The sequence below is a fragment of the Columba livia genome, chromosome Z, assembly GCF_036013475.1.
Source record: "Columba livia isolate bColLiv1 breed racing homer chromosome Z, bColLiv1.pat.W.v2, whole genome shotgun sequence".
NCBI lineage: Eukaryota > Metazoa > Chordata > Aves > Columbiformes > Columbidae > Columba > Columba livia.
Window position 1 is genome coordinate 55,091,340 of NC_088642.1, and position 20,888 is coordinate 55,112,227.

At 34.3% G+C, this 20,888-nt stretch overlaps 1 long non-coding RNA gene across 1 annotated transcript; it reads right to left on the reverse strand.

The window, feature by feature from the left end:
- Nucleotides 1-3,754: 3,754 nt before the first annotated feature.
- Nucleotides 3,755-18,401, reverse strand: LOC135577287 (uncharacterized). Its single transcript, XR_010468964.1, has 3 exons — nucleotides 18,256-18,401; nucleotides 5,843-5,940; nucleotides 3,755-4,724 (listed from the first exon to the last, which is right to left on the reverse strand). It is a non-coding gene; the product is annotated as an uncharacterized LOC135577287 (long non-coding RNA).
- Nucleotides 18,402-20,888: the final 2,487 nt, after the last annotated feature.

The following is a 20,888-nucleotide window of genomic DNA, read 5'->3' on the forward strand; positions in this document are numbered from 1 at the left end:
AGAACTAAAAACTAACCAGAACATTTATTTGATTATTACCCTATACTCCCTTTGATAAGGGTATACATATATTTATGAACAGTTACGTTAGGTCATTCTGCTCAGCACTGATGATACTTCCTAAGGGATGTCCTGCGAGCACTGAATCCAATTAAACCTGATGGGAACTGTGGAAAATATGTTACATGTACCAAATCCAAATGTAGCACCACTGAAAACCAAAGATAACGTGCGAGGTGGAGTTTCAGATATTCTTGAGGAGTAACTCACTATGAAATTTTCTTGAATATCTTGTTTAACCACTTTGTATTTGATTTTTTTTTTTGTCCAGTACTTAACATACAATTTTCTGTAGGATATTAAAAATAAGTTTTAATAATATGCATCAAACCGATAGTTTTTGGATGGATCATTCTCAGTTGAATCATCAGGGAAGGTGACACGTCTGATAAAGGTCAATTAGTGCTTAGAAGCTTTTCTTCTTTACATACTAAATGAGAAAGGAAATACTGTTTCACCATTCATCAGGTGTCATTAACAACATAGTCAAAAGAATTTTACACAAAATCTCCTTTGTCTGGTCCTTTTCACCTAGAGGTCTTTGAAGAACTGTCTTTAATGGTGGCAAGCATGTTAACTTTTGTATGATTTCTTTGGATAAATAACAGGCTTCAGTATGCACCATTGTTGAGTGTTTTCAGTGAGCACTATGCATCTTTAAAATAGAAAACAAAGAAAAATCACTCACTAGAGAGAAATATTTCTGTTAACTCTCCCAAAGAAATACATACACATAGATGTTTACTTAATGTATAAAGCTGTCACTGAATAAACCCACAGTTGACTTACACCCTAGCAAAACTGTTCATTTTGCTTAGGAAATGGTAGAGAAGGTAAAAATGAAGACCTTGTCCAAACAAAAACCCATTTTCAACGACGTGTGAATTCAAATATATTAAAGGAATGGTCTGGTAAGCTGAAACAAGTGTAAACAGTGGTACCTAGATTTTATTGTGGGATTTTAAATATGCTCCTGTAAACTTAGCAACCTGATTAGGCCTGAGATTTAAAAAAGCAAAACAGCTCTTCTACCACACTAATGTGAGAGCATTTCTTCACTAATGATTTTGACAGAAGGCTTATAAGTAATGTACAAAGTTCTTGTCACAAAAATATAGACATTAATTTACATATCCCACTCTCTATTTCATGCTTCACATATATAATAAGAATAAGACATGTTGAAACCTCTAAACTCAATGGCTTACTGTGAAGGGAAAAAACCCAAAGGAACATGTTCAACACTGCAGTCAAATCCCATGTATTCCTCCTTTATTTATGGTGTTGCAGAGACCATCAAGATTGCCTTGAAATACCATGTATGTTTTGACTCAATTTCAATTTTCACAAGATGCTACAGGAAGACCTTTTAACATACAGTTACACTTGGCAGTTGTCATTTAAAACAAATTTCCTGAAGTTTTGAAAGTTTTACCAATGCAAATAAATAGCAAACCCACTTAGGAAAGTATCATGTGTTCCAATAAATAAATAGGTTTTATAAATAGTATAAGTAAATAAGACTTTCTAGCATGTGATGTTCTACCAATAAGTGTTTGCTTAGTTCTAATGAGGAGAAAAAGAGTTATAAGAAACTCAATTTCAGAAAACAAACAAACAAACAAACAAACCCCCAAACCTGAAGCAGTACAATTTCAGTTATTTTTCATATGCCACAACTTCCTGAATTCATTCTAGTATGCAGATAAAGAAAATAGGAAGAACGTTAGGAGAAGAACAGGCAGAAGCAGGTAAGTAATTATCAGTGTTCTTCTCCTATTTTAGAATAGTGGTGTAATTCTGAATCGTGACATCCCATTTCCTCAAAAAATTATTTCCTAACTGTTAAGATGGAGTTATTAGTCAGAAAATTTAGACATTGGTCATAGATTCATAAGACTATGGCATATTATATTACATTTTGAGATTACAGTGTGTAGGTACTTTTGGTGAACAATGGATTTTGGAAAATAATTAGAGACTTAGGTAGTCTGAGGGAGAATGCTTCGAGTGTGAGGAACAAAAAGATGCATATAAGAAACTAAGAGATAGAGAAATAAGAAAAAGGAAAAATTAATGACACTACTGAATACATTTTATGAAGTCATGTGGAGTAGATTGCAATGAAAAACTTTAATAGATTTTCCTGAGTTTGGTACTTATATGATTGAAGTAAACAAACCAAAATTCTGAAATAAATGAAAAGCCCTGCAAATTACAATGCTACATTTCAACTGAGATCACTTAGGATATATATTGATTTGTTTTGAAAATTCTGTTTGTGGAGGGTAGGAGGGGGAAATGCAAGGTACTAATAAGAATGGATGATTTTTCATATAATCCACGCTATACATTCATGAGGAACAACAATCAGCAATAATAATAATAATAATTATAAGAGTTGAAAATAATTGTAAGACTTGGAAATTTTTGCCTGTGGCCACTTGAACTGCTCCATACTAGATGCTTCAGCCCCTGTTCTGTAGCAAGAATATCATTAGCTTGCTTATTTAACTGTGAATTTTGGAACCATCAAGATGCTGTTTTCAAATGTGTGATGTGCACAAGTCTTAGAATGAGCTGACTGTTCCCTGACTGCACTTATTTATGCAAGTTTTGTTAAATCACCAAGACACTCACTTAATGCTTTGCTTAATTTGTACTTTCAAAAATACTCAGCATTTCTGCAGAGTGTACAAGACTGATCTCCATTCCCAAACAGTAATGAATTCTCACCTCTTGATGAGTTCTCATTTCCATTCCTGGACTTAGACTCATCTCATAGATGACCAAGCATTTAAGGGAGGGAAGATATATTTATTGTTATGCCTAGTATTTCCTATTACATACAGTTTGCTGTTTGTCTGAGGCATTTTAGTATCTGGTGTCTAAAAGACAATGGTAGGTATAAAGAACATGTACATCAAGATAATAGAATACTGTGGTAAGGCAACTTAGTTATAAATTAGATTTTTGCTTTAGGAACTGTTTAGGTTTGGCTAAGACATTGTTATATTCAAGCTAAGGGATGGCCACCAATTTTTCTGCATTTAGCTTTTAGTATTTCTAGAAATGGCATATCTGTTTTCAGTACCTTCACAGTCTTCCAGAAAAGACATCCCTGACTCATAGAAAAAAACTATTTTGTTAATTATTTTTTCTTTGTCTCTTTGGCATCAAAGTGTTTCACAAACTCTTCAGTTTGGCCTCCTTTTACTTGAAATAAAATTTTAAAATTACTTCCTTAACTGTAATATAAAGGAGTAAATGGTAAGAAATATCTGTTAATATAATTTATGGTTGCATTTTCTAAGTGATTTATGTTAAATAATTTACCTTACAATGTTAAAGCTAATGCAGCTACCAAGACTTTCTTGCTTTGGAGTTTAATAAGATTTGAAGGGCTCTGTCCCTTAAGCCAATGGTAACAATTACAGTGGGGCAAAAATAAAATTTCTTACAAGCTGGAGAAAACATCTTCCAGATGTTGAAATGTTGAATTTTGCTGCTTTTAGGATACAATCTTGAGACACTCAGCTCAAGACACTAAGAGGGACATGCATGCCAAACATGTCAGCTCATTCTGTGTCAGCTCCAGGATCCCCTGTGTGTTGTTGCTTTGTATGATGTACACATGACTCTCTGTCATCAGTATCAAGCTCCTTTATTTTTGAGGGTATTGCCTAGATTTTTTGCTTTTTGTTCTTTCCTCACTTTCATCTTTCATTCATTCATCCATTAAATGGAGCAATGGAGCATTTTATGAAGGAGATTGTGTCCTTTGTGGGATTCATCAGGGAAAAAAAAAAAAAGAAACCAAAAGAAAACCAACCAACCAACAACGACAACAACAACAAAACAAACATGAATTTTTATTCTGTGAGTAAGCACTAATTTTAAAAAATACTGTTGTTTCACTAATGTCCATGTCAGTGATAATCATAAAGGTGGTTCTAATTTTGAAACTTGCCTTTTTTAATTTTTTAATCCAGAAATTTTCTAGTCAGAGCTGTTATGCTTTAGGCCAAGCAAAATAGATGGATATTATTTTCTTTCCTGTTCTTATTTATAACAGCTCTTATGAAAAATGAACATGCTATGCTATTTTGTTATCATTATAGTCTATACATTGTATTAAAAGAATGAATGTTATGCTTTTTTGCCTGTTCTTTCAAGATTTGTAACAAGGGTGATATAAAACTAACATTCCTTGTCTCACTCTTGTTTCAAAAGATGCAACTCACATCCAGATTAGCTTTACATCAGGTTATATTAGGTTTGATAACAATGTTATTTCAATGACATCTCCGTTTATTCTTTCAAACTTCAAAGGTAGGATTTAACACATCCAATAAAACACAGCCTTGCAATGAAGTTATATACTCTGTATGCCATCTGCCACTGAACATTTTGAGGTTGTGATTTGCATATGGAGAACTGGATACAGTCAATAATTACAGTTACCCATTCAATACCATTGCAATCCTGTAATGATTCAAACTATTGAAAGGTGCAACTTCCACTTCTAAGACATCATTCTTAAACCATCTCTTCAAGAACATTTTATTAAAGAAAAAATTTTAACTTCTGAGACCCAATGAGATCTGCTCTAAATCCAACTCTCCAGCTTCATATAGTGAATCCATACAGGGCCAAATAAGTGTCTGAAAAAAAGGAGAATAAAGGAACATCCTTATTTAACGGCCATTCTAATAATCAAGGTAGATAGTCAAAGTCAAGGAATCAGTACCAGAAGAATCTGACAGTCTATTTCTAAATTGGCTGGATGACTTTTAAATACATTTTTATATATTACAGAAGCACAGAATGGTTGGGGTCAGAAGAGACTTCTGTAGTTCATCTGGTCCAATCCCCTGGTCAAGCTGATCTTTCTAAGGCCACCACGTAGTTGGAGACCCTGTTAAATTAATAAAATTATCAAATGCTAAAACATAATTCACTGTGCAGGGTATGGAGCTAAAAATAAACTAAGTGTAATTTATTGAAGTTCAAGAAAATGTTTTGTTTTGTTTATAAGGTATTTTATTGCATCTAATTAAATTATCTTTGTTTTATTGTTTGAAACAAGATTTTGTTAAAGAGTCATGCATTCACCCAGGTGCAGAATTCTGGATGTTTTTCTGCTCCATCGAGAGAGCTTGGAATTTGTAACCTTTTAGTAGAACATTGAAATAGGTGAAGACAAGTCCATCACGTAACTCTAGATAACGTATGTTAAATGAAGTTAATGTATGGCCATAGTAATGGTAAGTAATGGGAATTGTTTTCCTTAGAATAGATCATATGTTTTTTAAATTACAGAAATGAAACTGTTCTGGAATACTGAAGCCATGTATTTTGATATGTAACTTATACAGCATAAAATTAAAATGAACCACAAACAACAGTTGCAGAGAAATCTCTATTTCAGCTCCCATTTTTAATGAAAATGCCTGAGAATTCCAGAAGCCAGGATTTGGCTACAGCCAGATGGATTTGAGAGATGAAGATGGATCACAGTAAATTAACCACAGAGCCTGGACCTAATATAGTTTCAATTAGAGCATTATCTTCTGCACATGGGCTAACTAGATTGTCTTAGACTGGCTTCTTCTGGAAGCTCTGCTTATATTTCAAGATCTCATTTTAAGGCTTAAATTGTCTTTAAATAAACTATCCCAAGCAAGAGCCATCCTTCAACTAGACTGAATCAGAGAAGCTTTGGCAACTAACAGGAATACTGAATGCCAAATTATCTTCTTTTTTTTCAAAGAGAAGATACCTGCTACCAGGGCATTCTTGCAGCAGATTACTTCCAGCTCTGTAACAGCTGGTGAGGATACAGGTAGAAGAGCAGCAGACCCAGGACTGTTACTCTGGCTGCAGAAAAGAAAGAATTCTCATGGTATGATAATTTTCTGAATATGTACACCTCTTTATCAAAATCTTAAAAAGGTACAGCATATAGGGCAATTAGGATTTCTCCCCTCACACTAAGAAATCATGTTTTTAAACTGGCAAATACAAACAGTGAAAAGAAAATCTGTCAGTTGTCTTCAGAGTTGAATGCAATCTACCATGGCCTTTAATTTTGTGTTTGCCTCCTGTGTTTTCCATATATCCTATGACTCATGCCACGGACAGGATGAGGGATATTCAGACAGAAATTAATTTCGATTTTCTTTTTTAATTTCCCCTCCTTTGCTCAATATGTACCCTCGGCCATCTTAATGTCATGCAAGTGATTTTCCCAATAAATAATTACTTACTTACATGTGGGCTTTCTTCTGACATTTGCCTGTAGAATATTTTCCCCAAATTAACTTGTCGTTGAAAACCCTATCCAAGGCAAAGGAGTTTTCTATCTCATTTTACAAAATGGAAGAGAATAATAAGAAAGTTTAAAATCAGAAGTGTCTACAGTGCACAAACAAAATTTGTGGCATGGACAGTTTTTTGATTGGTTATATGTTGGGTTTTTTAGTGCTTGTTATTAGAGTGTACTGTGCAGTTTGTGTCGACTTCATCTAGCTCTGTGGACAAGCCTTCTCAAAGAAGATATCAAAGTCTGGAACAGGGCACTAAGAAATGAGGAAGACACGAGCTGGAATGGGTGCTTGTGAACAATTATTGCTCAAGAAAATACAGGCATCAGTAGTTCAAAGACAGAAGCAGATTCCCAAGTTCTGCATTTAGTTGTTTTCACTGTGAAATCATATTTCTCATCATAAAATCCATCACTGTAAAGAAAATTGTTGTTAAATGGAGTTTCTCTGAATGTCACAGAAATTAAAGCCTTAAACACTGCTCAGTTATTATGAAGGAAGATCATGGCTACTTTTAACCAGACACTTGGCATATTTTTGGAAGAGATTTAGGACATGACTGACAGTGATAACAAAGAATTACTTTATATTCTATTATATCCCTCCAGTTCTGTGTTCCAACTTACAGCCTTTGCCAGAGGTCTTAAGGAAAGAAAACAAAACAGAGCAAAAAAAAGAAAAAAAATCCAAATTTTGTGATTTCTAAATCCATTAAAATCCGTTTCTAAAATAATTATTTTATTATGTATACCTCTGCTTTTTTCTTTTATCTTTATGTGTGTACATAAAGTAGATAAAGCATATCTTCTATAAATGCTCTTTCAGACTGAACAGATTTTACAAGATTTTACAAGAATGCATATGTGAAATGAACTGTAACTAGAATATTTTTCTCTAGTAATATCTTGAATTAATTATTAAATACAACTATTGACATTTTCTTTTGACATCTGTGTTGGGAAATATCTTTCTGATATAAATATATGATATAAATAATCAATGAACTATATTTCCTTTGAGTTTAATTGCTTGCAAAGCTTTGACATTAATGAAGTATTAAAACAGCAAGAATTCCCCTAAACTACAAATGTTCCCTAATGCAAATATTGAATCCTTTGCAACCACTGAAACAATATTCTTTGATCTGAAACTATGTAATATGGATAGGTTTAGGAATCCTTCAATCTCTTGCCAGTATTTAGCTATTACTTGAAAAAATTTCATCTGAAATGCATCATCTGCTTTTGGTCTTGTCATCATCCAATGCAATGCCTGCAGCCTTTTACATTTTGTACTTTAAGAGTTCCCTGGCCTATTTCCACGCCTTGAAGGGCCTGACAAGAGATTTTATTGTACCAAGATCATCTTCTGGACTGTGTTTGCCTCTAAAATACCATGATAATAAACAAAGCTGAATGTAGAATTTGTTACCTCGCAATATTTTATCAATAAGATTAATTAAAAAACAGTTACAATTTGAAGTCTGGCCATATATAACAGGATATGAATTAAAGCTCAACTAAACTGGGTGATCATTTTTGGATGACAAAATATCAAGAGTGGATAGACATATTACTGAATCTTCTTTCATCAGTCATTAATAAGTATCAGGTACTAAAATTTTATATGAAGATCTACGGAGTAAAGTTTTAGAAATACAAAATGTTTAGTAGAATTTTCCTTAGTTGTTCCTCTTGGTCCCTTGCCAGTGCTTCACTGATGATTTTCCTATCACAAGATCTTCAATATTCCATTTTTAACAGTTATACCAAATATCATTGTCTATAATGTCTTATTTGATTTTTTTTTCATATAAACAACAATCAAAAGTGTTTTTTAATGCAGATATTGATTTTTGCCTTGTGAACTTTGCAATTTCTCTGGCAAGAAACAGTAAGAAAAAACTACTTTGAAATGTCTAACTTGATATCAAACATGAAAGTGCACATTATGTGTCACACACATTCTATATACAGGTAAATAAATGTATTGTTTCTAATATTGTTTTCATTTTTCAATGTTTTTGAATATTCTTTATAGAATGAAACACAACCACAAAACCCCCACAATTGCTACCCTATTCTTCCATGTGTTTCATTCGGTCCTCCCTAAAGAATACAGTGTTTTTTACATAAGTAAATGTGTAAGTGCAGGTTCCTAAATTTCACCTTACATGATAAGAACATTTGCACTTTGAAGATTAAGCCTGACCCTTTACTAATAAAAAGATTTTAATGTAGAAGAAATTGTAGGAAACCCACTTTTTAGAATGATTGTGACTTTGTGAGGAAAAATATGTTTTGTTTTCCCTGTGGTTTTATAAGAATTGTCAGAACATTGTAATCTTAAGAGTTCAAAGACTTAAGAGGCTGAAAACTGAAGAGGAAGTGATAATTGCCTAATACTAAGTGATATATTAAAAGCATATGAGAGGTTTTAAAATGGCATTGTGTAGAAAATAATGAGCTACAGAACTCCTTATAGCAGTAAATTGCCAAAATTGTGGTGTTCTAATACTGGTTTTACAACACTTTCTCATTCTGAATCAGTAATGTGCTCTTTGTTTTCCTTTCATTATTTTCAGAATACGTGACACTATAATTTCTGATAGTATACTCTGGTAACTCGAGGCTGCATGTCCCTGCAAGGACCCATACCTTCTCATTCTGCAGAACTGACTGAAGGGAGTGATTCTTATGGGCTTTGGGAATTCTTCAGAAACTCATCTGCCCTGTAGAAATTATTGGGATTTTTTTGTTTGTTTTGATTTTGTTTGTTTTTTTTTTCCTCAGTGAAAAGTATTAAGGAGTGGTCATTTTGTGTCATGGCATCAGGAATTATGGCAATTTAAAAAGAAAATGGCCATGTGTGTAAATTTGTTGCATGAAGGGTTTTGAAAATCTTGAAATGACGCTTCTCAGATATAGATGATGTTAATGAAGTCTGTGGACTAATTTATAAGCCTGGTTCAAAATATTATGGAAACTTCTGTGAGATACTAAACACTGTGGGATTTTTTTTAATCTAAGGCTGTGAGAACCACATTTTAAAAAGCTAAACCATCAGGCATGGAATTAGATAATGTTAAAAGGCCCAGGTCAACAGAAAATTTAATCGTTTTGATCCAGCCTTATTTGGTGTTACAATTCTGAAAATATTTATCATCTATGTAAATTCCCCTGACATAAAAATGAAGCATGTGAATGAATTTTTGCTTAAACTTTGCAGACTTAATGGAACCTAATGTCTTGATGGCTGAATGGCCATATCTGTTTCACACTTAAGTGACAAAAATTCAATTCGGACCAATTGCTTTAGTGGACCTCTCCCAGGTCCTATTGTATGAGGTTTTAGAACTAATTTTATTCACCATTTATTGTGTTTCTTGTTTTGCTTTGTTCATATATTCTCCTGCTTTTCATCTAGCTAGCAATACAAAACTGCTTTGTCTTGTGTGTTAAGCTGGTTAAGTTACTGTGGAATATATGTAGTAAATGTCTACTGCAATCTAACACTTTTTAGCTCATAATACCATATATGCCCCTACTGAACAATGTATCAAATAAAATTCTATGGCTATTGATATCAACTGAAAATGAATATACACAGGCAGAGCTGACTAGAAGCTTCATCATGGTTGTAACTACTCAACAGATTCCTATTTCTGAAAATCAAAATTTTGCAGTAATATTTTAGATTTTAAATATATATATATATCTTTAGAGGAAATAACTCCTTAAATCTAAGATAATTTCTTTTTTAATTCAAGCCAAAGCTCTGGAGTGGAAAACATGTGTTTAGGTGAATGAAGATTGGGTCCCTCATTGAGAATGTAAACCAGAATGTGACAAGAACCTAACACGAGTGCAGACACCTGAATGTGAGATTCCCACTTTTCCAGTGAATACACTGGACACCTAGATGGTGTCTCATGCTTTTCAAAGTCGTTTTTGGTATAGTTGATATAGTAGTAGTACCTTCTGCATTTTATTGCTGTTTTAAGAACAGGAAAATGTGGTGAATTTTGTTTTGTTTTGTTTTGTTTTTGTTTTGTTTAAGTAGAGGCTGGTATACTTGGGACAAAAAAAGTGGCCATAAAATTCTCTCCTTAGTATGTTACCACTCCAGATATGTATGATAAGGTTAGCTTTTTGGTCTAATGAAACACAGTAAGTCTTATTTTACTGTCTTATGACGGATTAATTTTCTTAACCTTAGTTTATTTTTGCTTTTTTCCAACTATTCTGAAGGATGCTAGGTTGATGTCTGCCAACTAAGATGCAGTGGTCATGTGCATTTGCAGTTGTCAATAACCATATTAAACTGTCATTTCAAATAGGGAGTATACAGTTTCAAAAACTTGAAACTATAGTGTTTAACGCACAAATTATCCTTAGACATCCTATTTATGCATACAAATCTTTGCTTTGTATTCATCTTTACTTTTTTTTCCCCAGTGTTTTAACAATTTTTGAGAAAATTCTCTTTGTACTGAGGATCCTTTCCCTTATACACACTTGTCAACTACTGTACGATCCTTGGTGTCATATAAAAAAACCTTGCTTGCACTTGAGATGTTTTTGTTTGTTTTGTTTTTATTATTTCTACACCCTTTCACTAATTGTTACTTTCTGTATTTTTGCAGTCTCTTTAGTTTTCTTTTTCTTTTAATAGCCAAAGTGGCTATTAAAGTGGAAGATACTTGAGGGATATTGAGGCTTATTAGGCTTTGCTTTGACACAGCACTCTGATGCCAGCTCTGCGCATGACTGTAAAGCACTAGAAAACCTAACCATGTTGAACTTTGAGTTTCAGTAAGTGAATATAGGAAGTGTCCAAGTTACTTTAGCAGCACCAATGTCATTACTTTAAATCAGGTATTATGTTTGTAACGGACAACTGAAAACTGTAGCTTGTATTAATGATGTGACACTGATTGTGACTGATGATGGGTGAAAGCAAAGAAAATTTGTGTACAGCTATCATTGATTAATTAGTTTTACCTGAAAGACTGAATTTTACACCTTTTCTCCAGATCCATGAAATCTTAGTGATTGTAACACAATTATGTATCTTACTGTGGATAGGCCTCAGGAACACTTACTGTCCTGTCTTTTAACCTTGTGTGTACCACTGGACATATATGCTATACCTTTTATTTCTCTCTTGTCTATCTTTGTCTTCAATTTATACTGTATAATGAACTTTTGTTAGGTTACCTTTTTTAGCTTGGAACATTTAGCGGTTTCTCATTTCCCCTATCTTATTTTTGTTATCATTCTTGCTTTTTCTTCTTTTTTTTTCTTCTTCCAGTCTTGTATCATGGCATTGTTTTTTCCCAATTGCATTTATATGTTTTCTTTCTCTGTTTCTCTGTTTATTTCTTTATCTGCTCTTCTCTTTCTTTTTTTTTTTTCTTTTTTGATTTCATCAGAATGACCTGTTAATATTTAAGTGTATCCATTCTATACTTGCAATACTGTGTGCTCTGTTATTTGATTGCATAACTTAATGTTCTGTGAATAATTCTGCAGAAGGCAGTGGATTATTTGAAGGACTTTTCTGTGCAAGTCAATACCTGTTTTAATAATAACTGTAATTATTAATAATCACAATTAAATAATTCTAATTCTTGACAATATGGGGAATTTTTTTTTTTTTTTTTTGCACAGTACAGATGACCTTGAAATGGAGTTAATAAGTCAATACAGATAAGTTAATGAAAGTCAGATAAAACTCAAAAGCCACTGCTGTTCTACATTCTGTTCTACTTTTGTTCTACATTCTACAAACTGCAAATTTGTGAAGGTAATCTGTAACATCTTAATAGTTTAGAGTCTTAGACTCTTGTTTCTACATTGCAGATGCCTCAGATTCTCTTTAGGACGTTAAAAATCATATGGTTTTTGCTTTCTGCCTCCTCTTATTTAAATGTTCTGCCCCATAATTAAATCTGAATCAACAGCCTAGGACTTTGAAAAAAAAAAAAACACAAAACCCAAACAACAGTGTGGTTGCAGAGTGCCTTCAGAGTGCCTTACTTTGGCCATTAACGCACAGAGCTTACTGCTGGGAAAGACTTACATTCAAAAGTTAGAGGAAAATAGCACCTGCTTTCTCATGCGGGTTTATGTTTCCAGTCTTGATAAAAATGCCAGACAGTGTATGCAGAAACTGTGGGGAAGCACTATTCACATGGTAATTCCTTTGTATTGAAAAATTTCTTTTCAGGTGCCTGAACGAATGCCAGACTAGTGGGAGGATTTGAGCATCCCCTCCCTTAAGTTAATAAGTACAATGTTTAGAACCTAACTGATTTCTAAGATCAAAGACCACCACTTTGGGTACTCAAAAATGAAAGGTGGGCTCACGGGTTGAAATTAAATCTGAGTTTGTCTGAATAATTTGTGTTTAGTTAACATGATTTCAAATGGAACTTACCAAAGCCTCGATGTTTCTGGATGAGAGGAAGTGACATTGTAAGTTTCCTCATATTATTTCCACTCACAGTTAGTGACAAAACACAGAAATGGGCTGACACTTGCTGAACATCAGTCAGACACAAAAGACAATTTTTAAATCATATTATGTCACAGGCCAAAGAAGCATGCAAAAGAACCCCAGATCAAAGCTAACATTCATGATATGGAAGAAATAAATGTAATCAAACTTAGTAGCATGAGTTGAGACTGGTGAATCAGAGCTGACACTGCACTTTTTAATTTTTTTTCTGATTGGTGTCATAGAATCTTAATCTTTGTTCAAATCAGTAAGACATTTAACAGTTGTAAGCACTCTATACCCCAGGCCTCTGCTGAATATTTGATATGTTCAAAAAATAGAGCAAGTAATTTTCATATGTGAGCATGCCCACTGTTGTTTTGACAGGTTTCTTAAGGTTAGCCAGTGCAAACTGATAAAGTAATACTCTAAACAAAACGAAGTACTTGAAAATTTGTATCCTCTCATATGCTCTCAGCATGGCCTCTTCTGTCAGTTTTAGTTCTGATATGTAGGTATACTGGTATATAGCCTAAAATCTGTTAGCAACATAAACTAGCCTAAACGATTGCACCAATAGAAAGTAAGGATGTACAATGTAGCAGCTGGTCATCAGGTCACAAGTCACCTAAGTCTAAGCTCTCATCTCTCTTTTTTATCTGCAAAGTAGCTTCTCTTCCAACATTACTGTTCAGATTTAATATAATAAGGGATACAGTTAAAACACGATTAAGGTACATTTCATGTCACAGTACGTCATCTGTACATGCTCCTGCTTACATTGTTTACATTCCTTAAAGTTGTGCTGACCCAAGCAACAGAAAGCATAATTCATCAGACTGTCTTATTTGCCTGATTTCAAATCAAAAGCTAACTTGATTAACATGGCTTCCCACACAAACAGTGAATCTGTCCATATCCATTAAAAGCTTGGCCAAGATTTCAAACAAACCGTGCCTGGGTATCCTCATAGTTTTGCAAACCTTTTGGCATCTGTGGCTAAGTGTCATGTTGGCAGTGAGACAATAAAGTAGGCTCAGCTTTGCATCTTTTCAGTTTTGTTTACAGGAAGATTTTCAGTTTTCTACTTGTTGACATTCATTACATTGGTTTATTTTTTCTGGGGCTAAATAATAGCATTAAATCTGCATGGGATGAAAACTTCCTGAGTTTGGCACGTGTTTGTGAAAGGAATGAATCCGTTTTCCTTGCAGTGTGTTATTCAAGCTATCCTCAATATAAAGGGAGAAAAAAGAAACAAAAACAACAAGAACACTCACACCAACATGTCAATACATTCTGATTGTGTGGTTTGCTTTGGCTTTTGCTTTTTTCTTATTTTAATAAAAAATATAACTTCAAAAATAAAAGTAAAACAGAAACCTTGGTCAAAAAAATCTGGGACCTCATGTAATACAAAATAGCATTTGATAGCTCGGTTATAAACAAAGATCTAAAGAAAATCTTGTAAGGATGCATGTGGTTAAAACTTATTGAGTGTTTAAGATGTTGAATGTGCCTGACATAGCTTGGGATCAGGTCCCAAGTGTGAGAAAATTTATAAAAGTTAACTCCTGGAGAGTTCAGTGTGTTACAGTGCTAAAAACTGTCCATTGCTGCCTGCTGAAAGAGAAAAGACCCATGTACCCCCTGGCTCAGTGACATAACAGAGTGGAAATGGTCCTGTTCTCACCCACCAAACTGCATGGATGGTGCATTGTTGTTACTGAAAGGCATAACATGATAATAAGTACTAATAAAATAGATTACAAGATATCTGTTCCTTTATTTTCTTCTCAGTAGAGAGGAAACCAGCAAATCTTCACAACACCGAGATACAAGCAGCAGTGCAAACTGAAAGTGGGGTACTCCATGTATATAAAAGGAAACAACTCTTTCCTGCAGTCTCAGAAGCAAGATGCAAGGATAGTTAGATAGATAGATAGATAGACAGACAGATAGACAGATAGATAGATAGATGGATAATAGTCTACTGCATTTCATCATCCTGTACTAAAAATGCATTCCTGAAACATATTTCCTAACTCGAGAGCCAGTACAACTGAAATTTTACAGTAATATATAAACTTTTCAGCAGAAATCCAACATGCATGTAAAGACACAGGAAAAAAAAAAAAAAAAAAAAAAAGAGAAAAAGGACCCAAACCTCCCCTTTTCTCCTACTCACTCCATTTCATCTACTCACTCCATTTCATCATTTCAGCTTTAAGGAAATCAAGGACTTTGAGTGATGCAGATAATTTGTCTGGATTGCATGAAGAAAAAGGACAAAATATGAAGAAAATATTGCCTTGGGGATAATGTTTATAATGAAGACTACAGTATTTTAAATATTATTTTAATTATCAGTGTAGTCTGACATTAGAATAGTAAAAAAACTTCTTTCCACTGAAATTTTAAATCCTTTAGAGCTTTTTTTTTCCTTCAGATTGGAACATAGCTTTACTCTGTCATTAAGTTAAATCTGGGATTTTTTTGATTTATATATGTCTCTGTATGTTTGGAAAATTTGTCTAACAGTTCCTTAGTTGTGGGATAACCACGTTATGCCTTTTGTAATTATATCTCCTACATTGTAAAGGGCTTGTTCGATAGAGCACAAGTCAGTAAGCACATTACTAGCCCAGATGAATTATACATGAGGATATACATTTGTGACTGTTGAGGTATTGTGTGAGGTATCTCTGTTTGTATATATGAAAGAAATGAATTAAATGCAAATATCACAGCCAGTGCTTTACTTGCAGGTTAGGGGCTTACGTTTTCCATTTCAGTTGTTCTTAAAATCCAGCTAACTTACATTTATCAGGTCTGGCCAGAAAAAAAAAAAAAATCCACACTCTTGTCCTAATGCTGATTGGACAGATTTCCTAAACATTAACTGTAATAAAAAGGTCTTATAAAAGTTTTAAATCCCACTATAGCTAATCAGTTCAAACAAGACATTTAAGCTGTAAATAGCTCTTAAAAGTAAATAGGGCTTTCCATTAAGTGACAACTACTATTGCATTTTCTGCTTCTGAGTCTTAGAAAATTAATGTACCAAGAAAGTGCCTACTATTTAGAGACATCTTGCTTCAGACATTTTTAACAACTGGAATTTGCAGTGGGTAGACTACTGAAGTGTCTCATCATTAAATTATGTACTGCACATTAGAAACAGATGTGCCACTGGAAACCTTGCATGACAGCATAGTCTTCAAGATTTGCCAATTAAGATTCTGGTAAAACAGAAAACACCATGAGTTACAGATTAGCTGATCTACCTAGGGAAAAATAAACAAACAACACAACACCCTCCCCAACCACCCCCCAAAAAAAGACCCACAAACAAACAAAAAATAAACCACAAAAACACAAACAAAAAAACCCACAACAACAACCAAAAAACCCACAAACAAACAAACAAACCAACCAAACCAAACCAACAACAACAAAAAAGGGAGCAGTGGTTTCCTGTTCTGCTATACAACACAAATTTGAGAATTAACTAGTAGAAACTAGGTTTTTTTTAAACCTGCAAAGCAAAGACCCTTATTTGATGGGATGAACTGAAACATTTCCTGAATTGTTTCTCAACTTCTAAATGATATAATACTCTACAAGAGTAAGATGTTGTATTTTTTTTTTTAAGATTTAGTCTTAAGAATATACTGATCTGAACTAGGAGGAAGAAGATTTAAAAGAGAAAAAAATATAATAGGTGATAAAATCATCTTAGAACATTAAGTTTCCTTAACAGTGTTTTTGTGAGGAGTGATTCAACTTCTGCTATGGTTTAAGAACAAAACAACAATTTCTTCATGTATTTTACATCCTTAGCTTGTTGATTTTTTGGCTGATTTTAGTTAGATAATAAGATATCATTTTGTAATGCTGCGCATTATGATGATTTTTATTTTATCTCTCAGAATCATATCTCTAAGCCTCAGAATATTTAAATTTTAGAAATAGAAATTTATATTTTAAGCAAACTACTCTGTGCAACCTTAGCTTCATGTTACCTCTTTATGAGAGATGAGGTTAAAATGCAAACCTTCTTTCCTGTAAACAAACAGTGAAGCCACCATATGCTTTTAAAAGAGGATTAAAAGTGTAATAAGAAACCTAGTGTCTCTGTGCCTTACCTGTCTGATCTGACAGCTGTCAGAGTTCTCTGTGTTCAGTAGGCTAAGGATGATGGATTATAAATAGACTTTATACAGGAAAATAGTTTGACTCAATTTGTTTCAGTTTTTGAATATTTGTACTGACACATATTACAATTATTTCTGCTCTTCAGAAGTTCTGATGTCATGGTTGTCAGCCCAGGGGAAGAGTAAATATTTCCTGAAGGGATTACGTTGGCACTGCTCAGCAGTGAATATTATCTGGAGACTCGGTCAATTCTGTCAAGAAAAATTGACTTTCTGAGTGAAGATGGGTAAATTTTGCATCTAAAACTTGTGATTTTAAGAGACAGGTAGACAGATAGATAGATAGATAGATAGATAGATAGATAGATAGATAGATAGATTAGATAGATAGATAGGTAGATAGATTTTTTTTTTCTTCCCCCTGTACAGCCTGTTCATTGGGGTGTTTTCCTTCCTGTGTTTTATCTTCCTATCACCTCAATTTAAGCACTTTCACCTGTAGAGGTATGGTTAGGTGGAAATAAAACTAATGTCAAAATCCAACTTTTGAAGAGGAGATTAGTAATCTCCAATATCAGTGATTCAGAGAGAAAAATTGAAGGAATAGTGAAAATGAGAACAAAGCACACAAGAAATATCTTCTCTTACAAAAAATATGATTACACACATGGTTTGGATACAGGTTAGTAAAAATAAGACAAGCATTTAGATTTCAAAATCTTTCAAAAAAATATGTTTATACCACTGATATATGAGAATGAGGCCAGACTTGCTGTTGACAGTTGCTGAGAATAACATTCACTCTAACATGTCATTGCAGGCAAATGTTACTTTAGTTCACATACTCTAAAGCAAACTGAATATCAAAGTACTTTATTAATTTATAAACAAAATCACGGACCAGCAATGAGTGAACTAGACTTTCATGATCAATACCAATAATGCAACAGATCAGCTGTAACACTAGAACCTTACAAAATGCGACTAACACCTACAAAATTACAAACACTAGTACCAGGAAGTTCTCATCAGACACGTATGCATACACACATACATGTATATGCATATTCGTCCCCTCTCACAGGCTTTGGGGATCACAGGCACATCCCACTCCTGAGTGTGTGAACTCCCCTACCTGCACACCGTTCCCAGAGAAGACATGAGTGCACCATCATTATTTGCACCTGTGCAGTATCTTACACCCCACTGACCTGCATGCCGGGGAGAAACTCCAATATGAGGTCTCACATGTATAACCCATACTGTCATCTAGTAGTTAAGTGCAGGCTGCTCCCAATTTTACATGTGAATGCTGCTGTGCCACACCAGTACAGAAGTCGTGGTCACATGAGGTGACATCCAGCATTGCCAAGTCATGTCTAACCTCTGCTTTTTCCAGGACAATGTTTCTCACCTTTACAAACTTTAACAAACTTTAACTTCAATTCAGAGGTCTATTTCAAATTCCCTGGTAACAATTTAATCCAGCTCATGGTCACCATCCTCTTTATAATGCTCATTTTTGGACAAAATGCCCTCCAGAAAGCTTTGCACCTTTGATCTAGACACACTATGTACACTCACATCCTACCAAGTGCTGTTTTCTAGATCACTTGTCAACGCTTGTCCATGGACACACCCCCAAAGCATCCCGTCTGCTTGATTTTCATTCTAATAACATCACTCAAAAGCTTTGCAAATAGAATTAAGAGAATATTCAGTGCTTAATGACAGTTCGGAACATTAAGATCAGTTTCTCATCTATATTAATATCTGAAACCTGCACAGTAACTTTATTAAAAAAATATTGCTTGGCTTCAAGCACCTGTAGGAGTAATGGTTTCTAGAGGAAGTGCCATACTTATTCACTTCTTTAGAGGTGAATTTAGAGTATGGTCTGTAATGACCTTTTATTCCACCATTTCACAGGGGAAGGGTCTAGTGCGTGAATCATTTACAAATCCTCAGGTAGCTGTGACAAATTATAAACTTATAAATCCCTTCTTCTGCCACTCTAGAAATAGAATGTGTTATGTTAATGGTCCAAATTTTTGTGTACTATCTTTAGTCTCAGTGGTAGCAAGTCTTTTTGAAGGTTTTGATTTTGAAACCAAATAACCTTGATTTGCATCTTTAGGCCAAGATGAAACATCAGTCACCACTTACAGTATGCATTTTAATGCTAGAATTTCCAACTTTTGTTTGAAAATACTACTGAAAAGGGGGCAGATTTTTCAAAAGATGAAATTACACAATTCTCTATTATCTTGATATCTTGCATAGGCGGAAGTGTAGAGAGATACTTTACAAAAACATCGTCAAATCGTGGTTATAAAAAAGTCTGCCATAACAGAAATACAGTATGTGATATTAATTAATGGAATAGCTTCTTTCTATATTTAAAAAAAATATATTACCAGTTATATGCTGTCAGCTTTAGGTGATTGCAAAGATGGCAAAGAGGGTAAAACATTTATAGTATTTTTTAAAAAAGGAAATATAAGATGCAGAAGATTAAATGCAAAGCAAATGTTTTGCATATGGTCTCTAGGCAGATGTGTGATCATCTAAACCAGCTTCTACCTCAGATAAGTTAGAAAATTGAAGAAAAGTAATCATAGTGATCATATCCTATATTAGAAGAAAATAAATGAACCACCACATTTAGCATAAAGAGCTTTAACAGTAATAGCCAATTTAAAGGTTCATTATCAAATACCAGTGCCAGTACTGTAAGCTTCAGCTTTCTATCAGCTAGCAAAATAATACAGCATTCAAATAAAGTCATAAAAGCTCTCCATTATAGGTCTAAATGACAGAATTCTTGTTTCTAATCTACACCATAATAAAATGTAAAAACTTCACCATTCACTGTAAAGGCAATTGTATGTTGGTGGATAAAAAATGTATTATTTTGAAAAAAAAAAAAAAATATATATATATATATATATATATCTTTTAGATTTCACTATTGGATTTTCTTCTGATTTGCCATGGAAATGAAATTTCAAACCAAAGTAATAGCACCTCAGGCTGGCAGAAGTATGCCTGATAGTCTTCTTCACAGCCTTAATTGAACAAGGACTGCGTTCCTTAGCAGCCTGCTGGGACTGTTGCCTAATAAAAACCCAAACCTTGAGAAATAATGCCCAACTTATGTTAATAGGTGCTTTTCCATAGTTCTAGGGCCAGGAGTGGTGTCTGTTTTTTGATTGAGTGGTGCCATGTGAGGAAGATGCAAGAAGAGATGAGCAGTAATTGTTGAATGAAGGATGATTGACTCTAAAGAGTGTCTGCTGAGGAAAGGGCCTTAAGTCTTCAGAAGTGTGAAATGGTGTATGACTGAGGCAAGACAGTAGAAGAAAGAGGACAGGAACTCCCACAAAGGTATAGTCTGGAAGCTGGTAGCTTCTGACAGCACCAGGAAGGTGGAGGAAAGTTTGTGTCAAAGCCTTGGTACCAAAGGAGAATAAATAAGTCCGGCTAAGGGAATGCTCCAGACAGAGTACTGCAGGTAACTGCAGACAATGCCAAGGCTGACTCAGAAAAGTATCTGTTGTTTCTCATCCTCATGAGTGATGTGGCTAATAGGGATGCTGAGCAGACCATCAGTGACTACACAGCTCTGGGTTCAGAGTGTAGGAGGATGGCAGTTCAGAAGCTGAGTGGGAGTGCTGATCTGCTCAAGGATAAGAAGGCTCTACAGAGGATTCTGGACCAGCTGGATCAATGGTTTGAGGCTAATTGTGTGAAGTTCAACAAGGCTGAATCCTGCACTTGAGTCACAACAACCCCATGAAACACTGCAGGCTCAGGGAAGAGTGGCTGGAAAGTTGCCTGATGG